The sequence below is a fragment of the Theropithecus gelada genome, chromosome 5 (genome assembly GCF_003255815.1).
Source record: "Theropithecus gelada isolate Dixy chromosome 5, Tgel_1.0, whole genome shotgun sequence".
Lineage (NCBI taxonomy): Eukaryota > Metazoa > Chordata > Mammalia > Primates > Cercopithecidae > Theropithecus > Theropithecus gelada.
The window spans coordinates 100,842,201-100,859,685 of record NC_037672.1 but is presented as its reverse complement, the minus strand read 5'-3'; positions in this window follow the sequence as shown (position 1 = coordinate 100,859,685).

Here is a 17,485-nt window from a genome sequence, read left to right as displayed (position 1 = left end):
CAAGCAGAGTTTCTTGTTCTCTTCCCTTATTGTCTCCCAAACAAATGTTGTCTTTCTCTCTCTGCTAAGCTGCCTGGAGCTGGGAGAGGGGTGGTACGAGCACTCCTGTGGCCACCGCCTCTGGGACTCTGCTGTGTCAGAACTGAAGCTAGCTCATCACTTGGTCTCACCCAGGCCCATGTGTTAACTCAAGGCCCAAGGGCTTTTCAGTCAGCAGGCCACCAATCCAACAAGACTTGTGTCCTTCCCTTCAGGATAGTGAGCTCTCCCTGGCCTACAACAGGTCCAGAAACACCATCTGGGAGTCAGGGCCTCGAGGCAGAAACATTAGAAATCTGCCTAGGTGCTCTATTTCATATAACTGAGCTGGTAACCAAGTCATGAGACAAAGTCCTTCCCACTTTTCACTTTCCTTTCCTCAAGCAGGAGTTTCTCCCTGTGGCCACCATTGCCGCAGGCCCATAGTGAGTACTGTGTGGCTACTGCCAATATTCACTCAAGGCCCAAGGGCTCATCAGTCAACTTTTGGTAAATGCTAAGGCCTGGGTCTCTCCATTCAGGGAAGTGGGCTTTCCTCTGGCCCAAGGCAGTCCGGAAATTCCATCCCAGAGCCAAGGCTTGGAAGGGGGGACCCTAGAAGCCTGCTTGGTGCTCTACCTCACTAAGGTAAGCTGGTACCCAAGCCAGAAGACAAAGTTTCCTTCACTCTTCCCTCTTCTTTCTTCAAGCAGGAGTCTCCCCCGATAGCCAGCACAGCTGGGAATGCACTGGGTCACACTCGATACCAACACATCCCTTGGTCTCACTTAAGGCCTGCTGTGACAACTGTCTGGAAACCACTGATGTTTATTTAAGGCCCAAGCATTTTTGAGTCAGCAGGTAATGAATCCTGCCAGAACTGTGTTCTTCCCTTCAAAGCAGAAGCTTCCCCTCTTGGTCAGGGTGTGTCTAGAAATGCTGACCAGGAGGTAGGGCCTGGAATCAGGGCCCCAGGACTCTTCCCAGTGCTCTATTCTACTGTGACTGAGCCAGCATCCACGTTGCAAGACAAAGTCCTCTTTACTCTCTCCTCTCCTCAAGCAGAAGGTAGGAGTGTCTCCTGGAACTTCAAGCTGTGCTTGCTGGGGTTAGGGGAGGGATGACACAAGCATTCCTTTATCTGCATCAGCTGGTGTCTCATTAGGTCACATGCACCCCAAGTTCATTGGCTGTGAGCCCAGTAGCACTAGGACTTGCCCAGGAATCTCAGTCATTGTGGTCTAGACTGCCTTTCAGGTTTATTTAGAACTCCAGAGCCCTGTAGCCTGTGGTTGTGGCGGGGGGGCGGGGGGTTAGCTGGAACTCAGATTGTGACCACTGGAATGAGTGATTCCCCTCTGGGAAGGGCTGATCTAAAAGCTGCCTACTTGAGCACCAGAAAAATTCAGCCCTGCTTTGCTTTCTGCTATGACAGGCAGCACTGAGTTTCAATGCAAAGTCCCACAATCACTGTGTTCTCCTTCCTCCAAGCACACAGATTCTCTCTCTGCACCATGTGACCATTGCCAGGTAATGGGGGAGGGGTGGTGTCAGCAATCCAAGACTGTCATTTTCTGCCCTCTTCAGTGGCTCTTTCCTTGCTGTGATGTTAACACCAGGTACTGTGATGGCTCACCTGATTTTTAGTTCTTATGAAGGTGCTTTCTTGTGTGAATTGTTTTTTAATTTGATGTTCTTACTGGAGGATGACCACTGGAAGGTTCTATTCGGTCATCTTGCTTGGCCTTCTTCCTTCATGCTTCCTTTTAATTAATATCATAATATATATTTACATTCACTATGTTTGTATGCAATAAAATGCCCTTATAAGCACACTGTTTCATGTGTTTTGACAAAATTATATATCTATGTAACCATCATAACAAAAAGATATCTCATAACTTTTAGAAGTCAACATCTTCTCTTCCAATACCAGGCAACAACTGATGTAAAATCTATAAATATACTCCTGTAATCCCAGCACTTTGGGAGGCCGAGGCGGGTGGATCACGAGGTCAGGAGATCAAGACCATCCTGGCTAACACAGTGAAACCCCATCTCTACTAAAAATACAAAAAAATCAACCGGGCGTGGTGGTGGGTGCCTGTAGTCCCAGCTACTCGGGAGGCTGAGGCAGGAGAATGGCGTGAACCCGGGAGGCAGAGCTTGCAGTGAGCTGAGATCGTGCCACTGCCCTCTAGCCTGGGTGACAGAGCCAGACTCAAGAAAAAAAAAAAAAATCTATAGATAGTTTGCCTTTCCTAGAATTTTATGTGATTATAATTATATAGAATGTTTTTCATTGTGTCTGCCTTATTTCATGCAGCATAATACTTTCAATATTTATTAATATTATTGAAAGTATCAGTATATCCTTCCTTTTTATTGTTGAGTAGAATTCCATTGCATGGACATTTGCTTGTCCATTCACCTGTTGATAAACACTTGTATAATATCTAGATTTTTATTATTATGAATAAGTTGCTATGTACATTCATGCATAGTGATTTTATGTGGGCAATGTGTTTTTCTTTTTGGTAAATATCTAAAAATGAGATTTCTGGTTTGTTTAAAATAGGACTATTTACATTTTCCACTTCTCTTTTGGTGAGTCTCATCAATTTATGTCTTTAAAGGAATTTGTCTGTTTTATCTGTTTTGTTGAATTTATTAAGATAATGTTGTTTATAGTATCCCCTTATTATTTTTAGTATCTATAGGATCTGTAGTGAGCTCCCTTACTTTATACCTTATATAAGTAGTCTGTTTCTTCTCTCCATTTTTTAATCAGTCTAGCTAGAGGTTTATAGATTTTATTAATCTTTTTCAAGAGCCTCCGTTTTATTTCTTTGGTGTCATCATTTGTTTTTAACTCATTGATTTTCTCTTACCTCTATTATTTTCTTTCTTATATTTGCTTTGGCTTTAATAATCTATTTTCCAGTTTTCAATATAGAAGCTTAGATCAATGATTTGATGTTTTCATTTCTTTTTTTTATTTTGGTGGCTAATTTTGTTTTTTTATATTTTTACATTTTTAATTATGATTAACATAATAATTATACATATTTATGGGGTACAATGTGATATCTTGATACATGTACAAATTTTGTGACTGATAAAATCAGGGTAATTGCCATACCCATCACCTTTAACATTTATCATTTCTCTGTGATGAAAATATTCAAAAACCTCTATTCTATTTTGAAATATATGAAACATTATTATTAACTGCAGTCATTCTACCATGCAATAGACAACCAGAACATATTCCACCTATCTAACTGTAGCTTTGTCAGTTACTCTGCCTGGGAAACACTAGAAAAACTAACATAAAAAAGATAAAAATAATTTAGTAAGGCAATCAAATATGAAATTAACATGCAAAATCAATGAACTACTTATACACCAATAATAACCAGTTAAAATATATAATGAAAGTAAAAATATAAAGTAACAACAAAAGTCATAAAATAAGAAGAAACTTGAAAACTAACTAATACCTATACAAAAAACACTTTAAAACCTTCAGGAAGACACGAAAGTGGGTATCAATACAAACACATGAATGGACATCTCTTATTCTTGCATACAACCGCAACATCACCAAAATGTTAGTTCTCTCTAAAACAATTTATAAATTAAATTCAATCTCAGCAAAAATAACAAAAAGAGTTCTTGTAGCTAGAATGTTCATGCTAAAGTTTATAGGAATAATGCAATGTACATGTAAAATTATCTAGAAAAACACTAAAATGAAAGAATTATGAGAGGGACGTAGACCTTGAAGATGTTAAAACACATAAGAACTAGCTTGCAGCACCTACAGTAAAATGCTGTGATACTGGAATGGCACAGCATAATAATGTGCTCACAAATTTGACTTGTTTTTGTTTTGTTTTTGTTTTTGAGATAGGGTCTTGCTCTGTCATCCAAGCTGGAGTGCCGTGTCATGATCTCAGCTCCTTGCAACCTCCGCCACCCAAGTTCAAGCGATCCACCTGCTTCAGCCTCCTTAGTAGCTTGGGCAGCAGGTGAGCACCACCACACCTGGCTAATTTTGTTGTATTTTTTGTAGAGACAGGGTTTTGTCATGTTGCCCAGGCTGGTCTCAAACTCCTGAGCTCAAGCGATCCAGCCACCTCAGCCTCCCAAAGTGCTGGGATTACAGGTGTGAGCCACCATACCCAGCCTAGATTTTGGTTTTGACATACCATTTCTAACTAAAATAAACTGGATCTCAGAGAAATGGTCAATTTCATATCTAGGACACAGAAGGTGTAAGGTGAGCCTGGAACATCCATTCCATGTGCCACAAAGTAAAGAAATGCTTATGAAGTAACCAGGACTTGTTGAAAGAATGCAAGAACCAGCTTGAATGCCAAGTCATAATATAGTAATTAATAAATATCAAAGCAGAATTCAAGCTCAGATATGAGACTGCAGAACATGAGCTGTGTGTGTGTGTGTGTGTGTGTGTTGGTGAGAGACCAAATATTTATTTTCCATAAAAATATAATAGATAATGCTTAAAAATGAAAATAAAATATGAAATAGTAGCCATATAAGCATTTTATTTAAAAGTTCAATGATTAATATGAAAGATATCAGCTAAAAGTGTTTAACTGATTTTTGGGGATCAAGAATTACAGTTGGGTTAAAAGTTTTATAGAACTATTTGACACTTTAGGCCAGGCGCAGTGGCTCAGGCCTGTAATCCCAACACTTTGGGAGGCCAAGGAAGGCAGATCGCGAGGTCAGGAGATGGAGACCATCCTAGCTAACACGGTGAAACCTCATCTCTACCAAAAATACAAAAACAATAGCTGGGCGTGGTGGCGGGCACCTGTAGTCCCAGACACTCGGGAGGCTGAAGCGGGAGAATGGCATAAACCCAGGAGGCAGAGCTGGCAGTGAGCCGAGATTGCACCACTACACTCCAGCCTGGGCAACAGAGCGAGACTATGTCTCAACAACAACAACAAAAAGAACTATTTGACACTTTAAACTTTATGAATGTATAATTTTAATATAAGTAAGTACAAACATTTTATTTTTATGTTTTAAAAAATTTGTATAGATTTATGAGGCACAAGTATAATTTTGTTACATGTATAGATTACATTGCAGTAAGTCAGGGCTTTTAGGCATCCATTACCCAAATAACATGTATTGTACCCATTAAGTAATCTCTTATCATCCACCACCCTCCCCCACCTCATCCTTCTGAGTCTCCATTGTCTATTATTTCACACTCTATGTCCATGTGTACACATTATTTAGCTCCCACTTATAAGTGAGAGCATGCGACATTTGGCTTTCAGTGTTTGACTTCTTTTATCTAATGGCCTCCAGTGTCATCTGTGTTGTTGCAACAGACATGATTTCACTTTTTTAATGGCTGAACGGTATTCCATTGTGTATATATACTACATTTTCTGTATCTAGTCTTCCATTGATGGACACTTAGGTTGGTTCCATATCTTTGTTATTGCAAATAGTGCTGTGATAAACAGGTATCTTTTCAATGTAATGATTTCTTTCCTTTGGATAGATACACATTAGTGGACTGCTGCGTCAATGGTAGTTCTATTTTTAGGTCTTTGGGAAATCCCCATATTGTTTTCCATGGAGGTTGTAGTAAGTTACAATCCCACTAGCAGTTTCTAGGAGTTCCATTTTCTCCACATCTTCCTCAATACGTTACTTTTTTGTCTTTTTAATGATATCCATTCTGACTAGTGTAAGATGATGTTTACTGTGGTTTTAATTTGTATTTATCTGATGATTAATAATGTTGAGCACTTATTTTAAGTCAAAACCTTTCCTTGACTCCATTTATATTACACTTAACATTTCACTCTTAAAGCAAGTTGTGGCTTGCTTTACACCCATAGCTTGTTGAGTTCAGTCTTTCTTCTTAAATTCACTTCTATAATTTTTCTGAAAAAATAATTTTTCTTTAGAGATCAAAATTACAAAGAGTTTGGAATATCACAGTATGCCATAGCATTCCAGTTAATAGGCACTGCCATAAAGCACAAGCTTCCTTCGATTCTGTCAACTCCTACTGAAAGACACGACTAGCTGGAATTTCCCAGGCCGACTAAAAATCCCTAAGCATAGCTGGGAAGGTGACTGCATCCACCTTTAAACACGGGACTTCTAACTTAGCCCACACCCGATCAGTCAGAGAGCTCACTAAAATGCTCATTAGGCAAACACAGGAGGTAAAGAAATAGCCAATCATCTATTGCCTGAGAGCACAGCAGAAGGGACAAGGATCAGGATATAAACCCAGGCACTGGAGAGGGCAACAGCACCCCTCCCCCCCCACCCCGCAATACGGGAGCTCTGTTTTCACTCTATTTCACTCTATTAAATCTTGCAACCCACTCTTCTGGTCCGTGTTTTGTTACGGCTGGAGCTGAGCTTTCGCTGGCAGTCTACCACTGCTGTTTGCCGCTGTGGCAGACCCACTGCTGACTTCCATCCCTGTGGATCTGGCAGGGTGTCCACTGTGCTCCGGATCCAGCAAGGCACCCATTGCCACTCCTTATCCGGCTAAAGGCTGGCCATTGTTCCTGCATTATCTCTGGGTATGTCTTGGAGGGTGTTGGCAGAGGAGATTGGTGTGTGAGTATGTGGACTGAGTGGGAAAGATCTGCCCTTCTATTCTATCTGGGCCCCATATTAGAATCATAAGACCTTTGTTTAAGAATTGTTTAAGCAGATCCTGACTTTCAGTGGCACAACTGACACCAACCAGTTCAAAGACCCCCCACAATAGACCTGAGTCAGCATAAGACTATAGTTTTTTCATCTCCCTGCCCCATGACTTCACCCTGCACTCTTCAGCCAATCAATGATCTCCACATTTAGGTCCACTCAGAAACTCTTAAAAGCCTTAGTCGCAAACTCCATTGAGAAATGAATTTGAGGTTTCTTCTTTTCTCTTTGTTCAGTGGCCCCACGATTACACCTTTCTCTGCTGCAACCTGGCGTTTTGACATATTGACTTGCTGCACACATCTACCAAGTTTCTAACACCAAGAATAATAATTTCCAGACACCCCACGTTTGTTAAATATTCAGCAACTAAAGCTCATTGGCATGTGGATATCATCTTGGTTCCTTCTCATCATTCAAATTCACGTATTAGAGATTATTTAATCATTATTTCATTGACATTTTATATTTATTTTTTAGAGATGAAGTCTCACTTTGTGACCCAGGTTGGAGTGCAGTGGCATGATCATAGCTCACTGAAATCTCAAACTCCTGTGCTCCAAGGATCCTCCAGCATCAACCTCTCAAGTAGCTTGGATTTTATGTATAGGCAACTTTGCTCAGAGACTTTATTAACATTTTAACCAGCATTCCTTACCAAGGTCTTTTGAAGACTACAGAAATGCATCCAGGAGGGTGCTCCAGTGACAATGTCAAGATCATGAAATAGAACCTTCCAGTGCACATCCTCTTGCAGAATCATTCATTTGAACAACTATTCACACACTAAAACACTTACACAAGAATTAGAGAAACCAGGTGAGAGATGACAGCACCTGGGTATAGAACAGAAATAAGAAATGCATTCAGAGTAAGATCAGTAACACCTTCCACATCTAGTATCTTAAATATTTATCTTCTATATTTAGAATATTCTGATCTGTTAATTTTTAGTTTTGGGTTACAATACTCCCAGATTTAGTAGAAAAGTGCCACCTATTAAAAGCAATGGGACTTATACAACTTTTGCTTTTAATAAGATGCTGAAATAGTATCCCACACAGACTAGTAGTATCTGTTTTCAGAAAACATCATTTTTATGAGCATTAGGACAAATAGCTAATGCATGTGGGGCTTAAAACCTAGATGGTGGGTTGAAAGGTGCAGCAAACCACCATGGCACAGGGTGTATATAACAAATCTACAAGTTCTGCACTTGTATCCCAAAACTTAAAGTAAAAAAAAAAAAGGGAAGAAAATCTCATTGTTACTCTGGTGTCTCTCAATATTTTCAAAACTGCTTTAAATGGAACCTCACTGGGAAAGCAGCTGCAAAAGCAACAACCCTGAGAGTTCATGAGCCTGGGCAAGCTGAGCAGAATCCATGGGGAACTGTCCTCTCCCAGCCTAACGCTGCCCTCCTGTATTTTGGCAGAGTACTCAAGCACAGCAGCAATTAAGAGATGATTGAAGAGGCTGGATACAAAAGTCAAAATCCTGGGTACTAAATGTAGGTACAGCTGTCACCATTGCAGGACATGAAGTGAGGAAATAGGGAGGAAACAGGATGTCCTACAGAATAGTCAGAGGGCACTTTATACTCAGACAATTTGCTCTCAAAGGATAACAGCTTCATCTTCTCAACAAATGCTCTAAATGGTAATGAAGGCTACCAATTGTAAATGAATGCTGGCATTATAACTTATTTGAGTTATCTCATGTTGTTCATCAGATATTCAGTTGAGGCATTTTTTTAAGCCTAGGTTGGATGATGCATCTTATCAGAGCCTCTAGAGTGAAGCAACAAAGCTTATTAGGAAAAAGTGCTTCATGAATAAACAAAAGACTCCAAACTGAATTATGTTTTCATTTGGTGGTTATTCTACAATGTTTTGTAAAATAGCTCATCCTCCACCATATAGCAATTTATTCCGTTTAAAAATGGATGTGGATATTCATCTTTTTCAGGAGCAATGTAAAAATAAATATTGAAAGACAAAAATGAGGATCACTAAAGTGTTTCTCTTTCTTATCCCCTCCCCAAACCTCTCTTACCATGTTTGGAGAGACTAATGTCTTGTGTGTGGGTCTTTTTTTTTAATAAGACCATTTGCCATTTATTTGATGACCCACTTCTTTCTCCTATTTCATTCCTTTTGAAATTGTTATAAGAAAGCAATTTCTTACTATTCACTTGAGGAAATTAGTTTGGGATCAAAACAGTTCTGAGGTCTGACCATGCAGTTCAGGTTTCCTATCATGGCCTTTCAAGATAATGTCCACATAAGTCCACACAACCAATTAGATGGCAATCTTTTTCCTCGTTTTTCAGTAAAAGCCAAGACTTCTGATTCACTAGTTATGGAATTTTTCCTTGAATCTCAGTGATGCAAAAATCCTATAGTACTTACTATGACACTTCTATTAACATAGTGGTAACAAACACTGTTTCTAAACTTTCCTATTCAGGAAAATAAGACTGTCTTCTAAATAAATTCTCTCTCAAAGCCTTCAACATTCTAATCCAATTAAGAAATAATACAGCAAATTATCCCTACTAATGCCCAAGTCTGGCACTTCAATTTTCTTTCCACCTCCTTCAGCCTTCCACTGCCATTTTCAAACTTACTAATAGAATACTGTCAAGTTAGGGTTCTTAGCTTGGTAACATGCAGAAGGGCTTTGGCTCCTTAGAGATCATTTGGAAACTTTACAATAAAGACACACATATGTACACTGTATGTTCGTGTATGTGTGTGTGGTTGTGTTTTTAATATATAATATTTAAATTCTATGTTTGATAAACTTTGATTTAATTTAGTTCTTTAGAAAATATAAATTAATTGGCTTTGTGTAAGGAAATGTATTTCATAAGATTTTCAAGCACCACTAATGTATTCTGCAAACCGATTAAAACCTGACCAAATCCGACTATGGTCATTGGTAATTATATATCCTGTTTAACAGGCACAATTTTATTGTCAGTTATGTGGCCCTCAAGCCAAGAAAACCTATTTGTAGATATATAACTGGGCCAACAGGAGACCTACATAAGTGTATACTTTTACAAAACTTCAGCCCCCAGAGTCACTTGTAACTGTCCATCGATAAACAAATATAGCCCTTTAAACAATGACATTGTAACTTTCCAGCTAGCACCTCACAGAGCTGAATAATGATATTTCATTGCTATAAGCATTTTTCAGCAAGTTAGCTTCTAAAGCCAAGCTGGGTTTTGAAAGGCTTTTTTTAATGCAATGGCATTTTTGAGCTCCTAAGCATCAATAATTTTGAGTTTGCACAAGATTTTGTGCAACTGGAGGTTGCACAAGATTTTGGGGAAAATGTGCAAATAGGAGAAAATAATGTCTTTACTTTCGAGCACAGGGACTAATTCCAGCTTGAAGGAGTGATGAAGTCCAAAATATAAAACAAACACAAAAAAAAACCACAAATGAATAAGACATGAAATAATGACTAGATGAATTTAATGGCTCTTTACTGAGTGACGTTTGAAAAACAATTGATCAACTCTCTATTTCACTTTGATTGAATAAATATAGCTTGTGTTTTTATTAAGGAAAAGCACCATAATCACATCACTCCAAATTATAATTAAGTGATTGGTTATCTAATTAGAAGTTCATATGTCTCCTATTTTTAATAAATCTTCAAGTCTTCATTTAATGCAGTATGCATCCTGGACCTTTGGAAAACAATCACCCAGTGTTCAAAAAAAAAAAAATGCTTAACTCTTTTCACATCTCTGAACAAGGAGCTCAAAATCCAAGCTTCTGTTCATGTTCTGCTACATGCAGTCTGGATAAACTTACAGCTATTAAATTTTTATAAGCTAGTATGTGCTCATATGTACAATAGGGATAATTTTGCCTTTCACAGAGCTTTGGTGAATAGAAAATAAAATAATGAAAATGTGTTTGAAAATAAATACAACTTGCTATATCAAGGAAAATTATTATTTGTTATAATTATATGCATAATTTTACTTAACACATAATTATAATTATGGCATAATAATTATTATTGTTATAATTATATAATTAATTATATGTAATAAATTACATACAACTCTTCGAATATATGCCTAAGTGTCATTCAAATTCATTATTATCTAAAGCAAATGTCAAATTTTGCCTCAGCCACTAGAGTGAAATAGATACATCCTGGATCTTCCACCTAAAGTCTTGCTAGTCAAAGGAGAAGAGGAGTAGATTTAGGGACATTACTATTATGTTTTTTAAAGGTATTTGCACCTTCAAAATTAGATGACAAGATGGATAAATGTAAATTTTACATGATTTATTTAATATTAACTAAATAATCAGTTAGACAGAAAGACCACTTAGGAACCACAAGTCTGTGACTTTCAAATAAGGATCAACATTTTGACTGCATTGCTTCCTTCATTTCACTTATCCTTTTAGTCAATGACCAAATATCCTAGATATACCTTAAATATGTCTATCTCTCTTTATCCATTTGAACATTGCTACTATTCCTATTCCTATTCAGTATACTATCACACAATGAAGTAGAGATACTCAACCATTACAAAGTAAGAAAACCAACATTTCCCAAATTTTGTTACAGTCTCTCATCAATTCTAAAAGCATGAATTAAAAATCCTATAATTGCCAAGCACTGTACTAGTTTGACTCAATTAAAGTTGTTTAGAATGATCTGTCTTCTTCAGATTATCGTATCAACTCTTTACCCATGCGTAAACCCATGCCAAGTTGTATTTCAAGATTACGCAGGATATTAAGACTTAATAAAGTGCATTTAAGGACCAGCAAAGCAATCTTTATTTACAAATCATAATACTATCACCATAACGTTACATATTATTTGCAGGATTGGCATTATCTTTCATAAACACTAACTCAGTAAACTCTCACTAATCACCAACTAAATACAGAAGAAAATATATTTGGTTCTCTTCTCCAGATCATCCTAGACACTCCCCATTTCCACATTCTATATTTTAACCACATAGAAAATTTTTCAGTTTTCAAATGTGCCATTTTCTTTCTCACTGCAAAGTCTTTTTCAAATGCTGATGCCTTTCCTCGGATATTCTGTGACCACATTCCTTCAATTCCCTTTAATTTACACATTGTTCATGTTTCTTTTCCTTTTTCTTTCTTTCTTTCTTTTTTTTTTTTTTTTTTTTTTTTTAACAGACAGGATCTCACTATGTTGCCCAAGCTGGTCTTAAACTGCGGGGTCCAACTGATCCTCCTGCCTCAGTCTCCCAAAGTGCTGGGATTACAGGCATGATCCATGCATAGTCAGTTTTTCTTAAAGTAACTCTGGGAAGGAAGCCTCACCTGACTATTCTAGATACAGGGACCCCTGAAAAAGTTTACATGGTATCCTCTTACTTCTCCCAACAGAGTGATTGACAGGACTGTTATAATAACTTGGTTCATTTCTTCCCCATTGTACTGTAAGCTTCATGAAAGCAGGACTGTGTCATTCTTGCTCATTTTTTTTTTTATCTTAAGCATGTAATACCATTTCTGGTGTCCATTAGCAGCTCATAGTATTTGTTGAATCAATTAAGGCTACAGAGCTCCACATCTACATCTTGTGTGACTCTTTCCTATCTTTTGAGCCCTTATCTATCTCCATCAGATCACATTAATATATCTAACCCCAAATTTTTATTTTACCTTTCCTTGTTACTTGTTAATGGTATAATAGCTTTTAGCTTCTTGTATCAATCAGTATGCTTAGTTACAAGCAGTAAAAATTCTCATTCTATTAACTTTAAGTAACTCACAGAATCTCCAGATAAGCCCAGCAATTAGTCATAGAGACTTCTCCACCAGGGAAATGCCCAACTTTGTATCACAAAACTGGTCTTATGAAAACAACATGACTACCACCTGTGGATACAGACACCTTAAAACCTCCACGAATGCTGCAATGCCAGCCACTGGGTGCTCCTGCTACACACCTTACTACTGTTGCCTGTTGCTTCTGGAAAGTGGATGCAGAAGTGGCCACTACCTTGCTTCACCAGAATGCATTTTGAATGGTTCTTCCTTTATCTGAGGATATATATCTGCTTCATCTGCTTTTCAGAGCTAAGTCAAGGGTCATGCCTATACAGACGCAAGGAAGGCTTAGAAGGGAGGTTCTCTAGTGAAAGGTAGGTGCAATCTCCTGAGTTACCAGAAGCTTCAAATATTGGGGTTAGGGTGAGGCAAAAAGGGGAAATGTTTACTATATCCCCACACAATTACTTTAAGAGTTTGCATGGATAAATGGGCAAAAATCCTATCTTATTGTATTATATCTCTCACAGCACCCAGAACAATGTTCTGTATACAATAAAATATAAATGATTAATATTCTAATATAGAAGAATAACTTCAATAAAAAATAACAAACAAAATCAAACAATGCCACACAGAAGAGCTCCAAAAATCTCAGTTGTAAGCAGAGACCAAATATTACCACAGTCCCTGTAACCTTCTTATTTATGCTACACCATCTGTGACATTACAAAAATCTAAGCCTACTTAAATGTGGTACAAAATATGTGAAGCAAATTCTCCATTCAGTAGCTAGCAGGTGCTTGACTGCTTAGCAACATGGAATAATGGAGTGATTAAGAGACTTCATAAAGAATATTGTAGAGCTACACGGTATTAGGAAGAAGACATCACGTGGCATGCAGGATGCAACCCTTAATAGTAGATTCTCAGACAGCTGGTCACCAGCACCACTGTGAGGAATGACTGGCAGACAGAAGTTATAAAATTGGATTCATTTATCTCTTAAACGCAAGCATTCCACCAATGCAGCAATGAAAGAGAGACTGAAAACACATTATACGATCTTTGAGTAAGAAAACAGTTGTCTTCTTTCCTTCTACTAGAGCAATTATTTGAATTAGAGAATACTTAGTAGATTTTGAAACTTCATTTCACAAAGCCAGAACTAATAAAGATACACTTACATGGTATTATTTAGGTGAACAAAAAGGATAGATTTTTATTTTGTGCTAGAAATATTGAAGTGTCCATATTTGAATGAGATTCCTGCAGCAGGCTATAACCAGGCCAGATGAAGAACAATTATATGACTAGCTTGCTTTTCACTTCTAAGCTTGGATATAAGATTTAATCTGTGCAGAAGCAATTTCAAAAAGTACACATAAAAGAGATTACTATGGCTTTTCTTTTCACACGCAAATCTGTTCAATAAAATCCTAGTATCTAGTATCTGGTAAACATTCAGAAAAAATACAGAAAGAAAAGTTCAGAAAAGAAAAAGAACCATCTATTTAATGGTTTACCCTGTGGTGACAGGATTTCTTACACAGCTTAATATCTTACACATAGAATAAAAGACCTGAATAGTGTTGACTAAGACCCTTGAGAAATCTTTCAGTTCTTCATATCTTTTTGGAAATGTTTAAGATTTCAAGTCATGCCCAAAAAGACATCTACCAAAAATGTTCTTCAAAATGTCTACAATAGGAAAATTCAGTGTCATTCAGTAATGTTTGCTTTAGTCCTGATAAAAATACTAGATTGGAAAAAATGTAGGGATAAATCAAACAACTGAAAGGTGTGGCTCCCCACAACTTGCACATGCCTTAACCTAAAAATATTCCTTTAAATAAAAAGAAGATACAAATAAAAACTTTCAGAATGATGCTCTTTTTACAATAATGGCAACATTGAATATCCTTTATGCCCATAAATGGCAGAGACTACTAACAATCCTCTGGAATCCATTTTACTTTCATTCTTTAGGGCTCCTGTTCTCACAGGCACTAATTTTTACCTAAACACATAGCTATTGTTCATAAAAGGAGCATTTCTCAAGCTCCCTCACAGCTGGGCATGGCCACATGACTAAGTATCAGACAATGGAATAGAAGCAGAATGTTTCAGGGTAGCTTCAAGGAACCTTACTTAAATGACAGCCAGTGCAGGCCCTTTTGACCCTTTTTGACCTTGTCCCTTTCTCATCCCACCACTTGGAATTTACATGTGCTGATCACCGTTTCGAATCAAGGAGAAAAAGCTCATTCTCTAGGTGGCAAACGGGAAATCTAGAAGGAAACTGATTCTTTGTCCTATCTGCTCTGAACTTTTGCAGGGGAGAGGCCAATCTTTCTGTTTAAACGAGTGCTATTGTGGGTCTGAATTACTTAAAGGCAAACCTAAGTCTTTATAAACATGCACTGATACAATGTGTGTAGGCAGTTGCTACTAGCAGCCTACTCAATATCCCTTCTCCTCGTTTTATAATAAAAAAGAATCACAATTATTTTGCAGAAACAATTTCCCTAGAACTCTGAAAAAAATCATAATTGGCCAACTATATTCATGTCATTTCCATCATCATTCCAATATGCCACATACTCACTTTCTCAGCCTTCTTGGCACAAATTTGCCAAAGGAGTCAGGTCTGATGGAGGGGTAGAGAAGATTGTGGAATCATTCTTCTCCTTGATGAAAGGAAGTATCTTTTCTTTATGCAGTCATTTCCTACTGCCTGCAAAACCCTTGTATGAGGATGTGGCACGTGGGGAAGTGGCAGCCATCTTATAACCACAAGACAAGAAACTTTCTGGGAAAATAGCCAACAGCTAAAGAGTAGCAGGGGGAAAGGAGCTGGGTCCTACAGCCCTCAGCCATCCCACCAACCCTGGGATCAATGATCTTCAGGCTTCTTGATTATGTGAAATAATAAAAGGTTTTAAATCATTAAGTCACCATTAGTCATATATTCAATTACAGCAGGAAGCATCTTCTAACATACATTTTAACACATCTGTAGGAAAAAAAATGTAAAGTGACCTGTAGAGATTGAGATAACAAGTGGACTAACTTTTATATGCTTTGTAATGATAGGATTTGTTCACAACAAATATAAATCACATCATAATAAAAAATAATAACTTTATTAAAAAGAATGATTAGAGCCATTCTTTAAATATTTGTTTAATTATCTTTGGTATGTTGCTTGAAATATTTTGTTTAAATTATCTTTATAATGGAATTACGTATTTGGATACAATGTACACTATTCAGGTGATGGGTACACTAAAAGCCTAGACTTCACTGCTATCAAATCCATCCATGAAACTAAAAGCCACTTGTACCTCTAAATCTATTCAAGTTTTAAAAAGTTATCTTTATAACTGAAAATAAGCATTTTTGTGTGTTTTATTCTCATAGGTACTGTATCTTAACTCACTATCATTTTGTTAATAAATATTGATTTAATACATGGGTTATTTTATTTTGTGTTTTAATACTTACAAGTTTTGAAATAAAATCCACTTTACAGAGAGTATATTGTATGACTACCTACTTAAAAATATATATTAGCAAAAATAAGTACAAGATTCAAGACATATAGGTAAGAAATTAGGAAATCTAAGTTAATGGTTCAAAGAGAGTAAGAAAGTATCTGAAATACAGCCTTTCTAGGATAAGAAAGAGTACAAAAGTAAGATAAAAGTAAAATACCTACAAAAGTAGGTAAAAAAAAAAAATCTTACCCTACAAAAGTAAGATAAAATTGTGGTACTATAGATTATATTAGGGTGAAGCAGGAAGTAGAAGGTAGCCAGGAAAGGAAAAGGGAAGAGAGAGCAGTCTATACTTGCTTATAATTACCTGGTTTAATCCAGAAGAAAGCAAACTGATCAATAGCTGACTAAAATATGGAGAAGAATGAGAGCCAAAAACAGATTAAATTGTGCATCAGGATAAAGAAGAGAAACTGGAGAGGTGGTAAGAAATAGATATGAGATAGCCTGATGTTGTTAGAGTATGCAGATAGCCAGACATGAGCAGGAGGGGGACCACTTGAGAAAAGAAAAGTCTGGGAAGTCTCAGACCCAAAGGACCACCCAAAATTTTCATAGCAATAGCATCTCTAATGCTGGAGGGGGTGGGCAAGAAGGAGATGAAGTACCTAGGCAGAAATAAATACTCTAGAATTCCTTTTAAGATGCCCCAGTAATCATTCACTCTGCAGTAAAAATGTCAGAATGTCACTAGGTACATGCTGATAAGGACAGAAAGAGGGCAAAAGGGGACATTCCTAAGAGGTACACTGCTGCCACAAGTACAGATGAGAGCAAAGGAGGACATTCCTAAGAAATATTCAGGTGCAACAGATAGACATTTGACTGCTATACAACCTTCCTGGAGTGACAGTAATGAGCAGGAATGCCATTAAGCAAGATTTATATTGATCACCAACTTGTGCATGGGTATTAACCAACATAATGAAGAATCCCATCAGCATGGGTGGGAAAAAAAAGTGGAGACTTAAAGCAGAAGAAGGAAAAGTAGACAAAGGAAAAAGCGGAGACTTACTTAAGACAGAAGTGGGAACTTGAAAGGGAGCCCTACGTGTTAAAACTCACAGAGCAGGACCCTCGAAGCTGTTTTCCTGCAGGATCAGCCCACTCTTGTCTGGGAGAATACTTATTTCGTCCCACAACAAGCTCTTTTCTCCCTATTTCCTTTCAATAAAGCTTTCTGTTATCCTTAAATCATCTCTTGCCTGAAATCTTTCTCCCAAATTGACAAGAACTGGGGATTTTCACTAACAACGTGAGGCAATATTCAGAGAAGTCTAAAGGCAGAACAGGAATTAATTACACAAATATGACCCATCTAACACATTCATGTCTGTGCATCTTACTGCATCTCATAAAACTGGGAGCAAATTT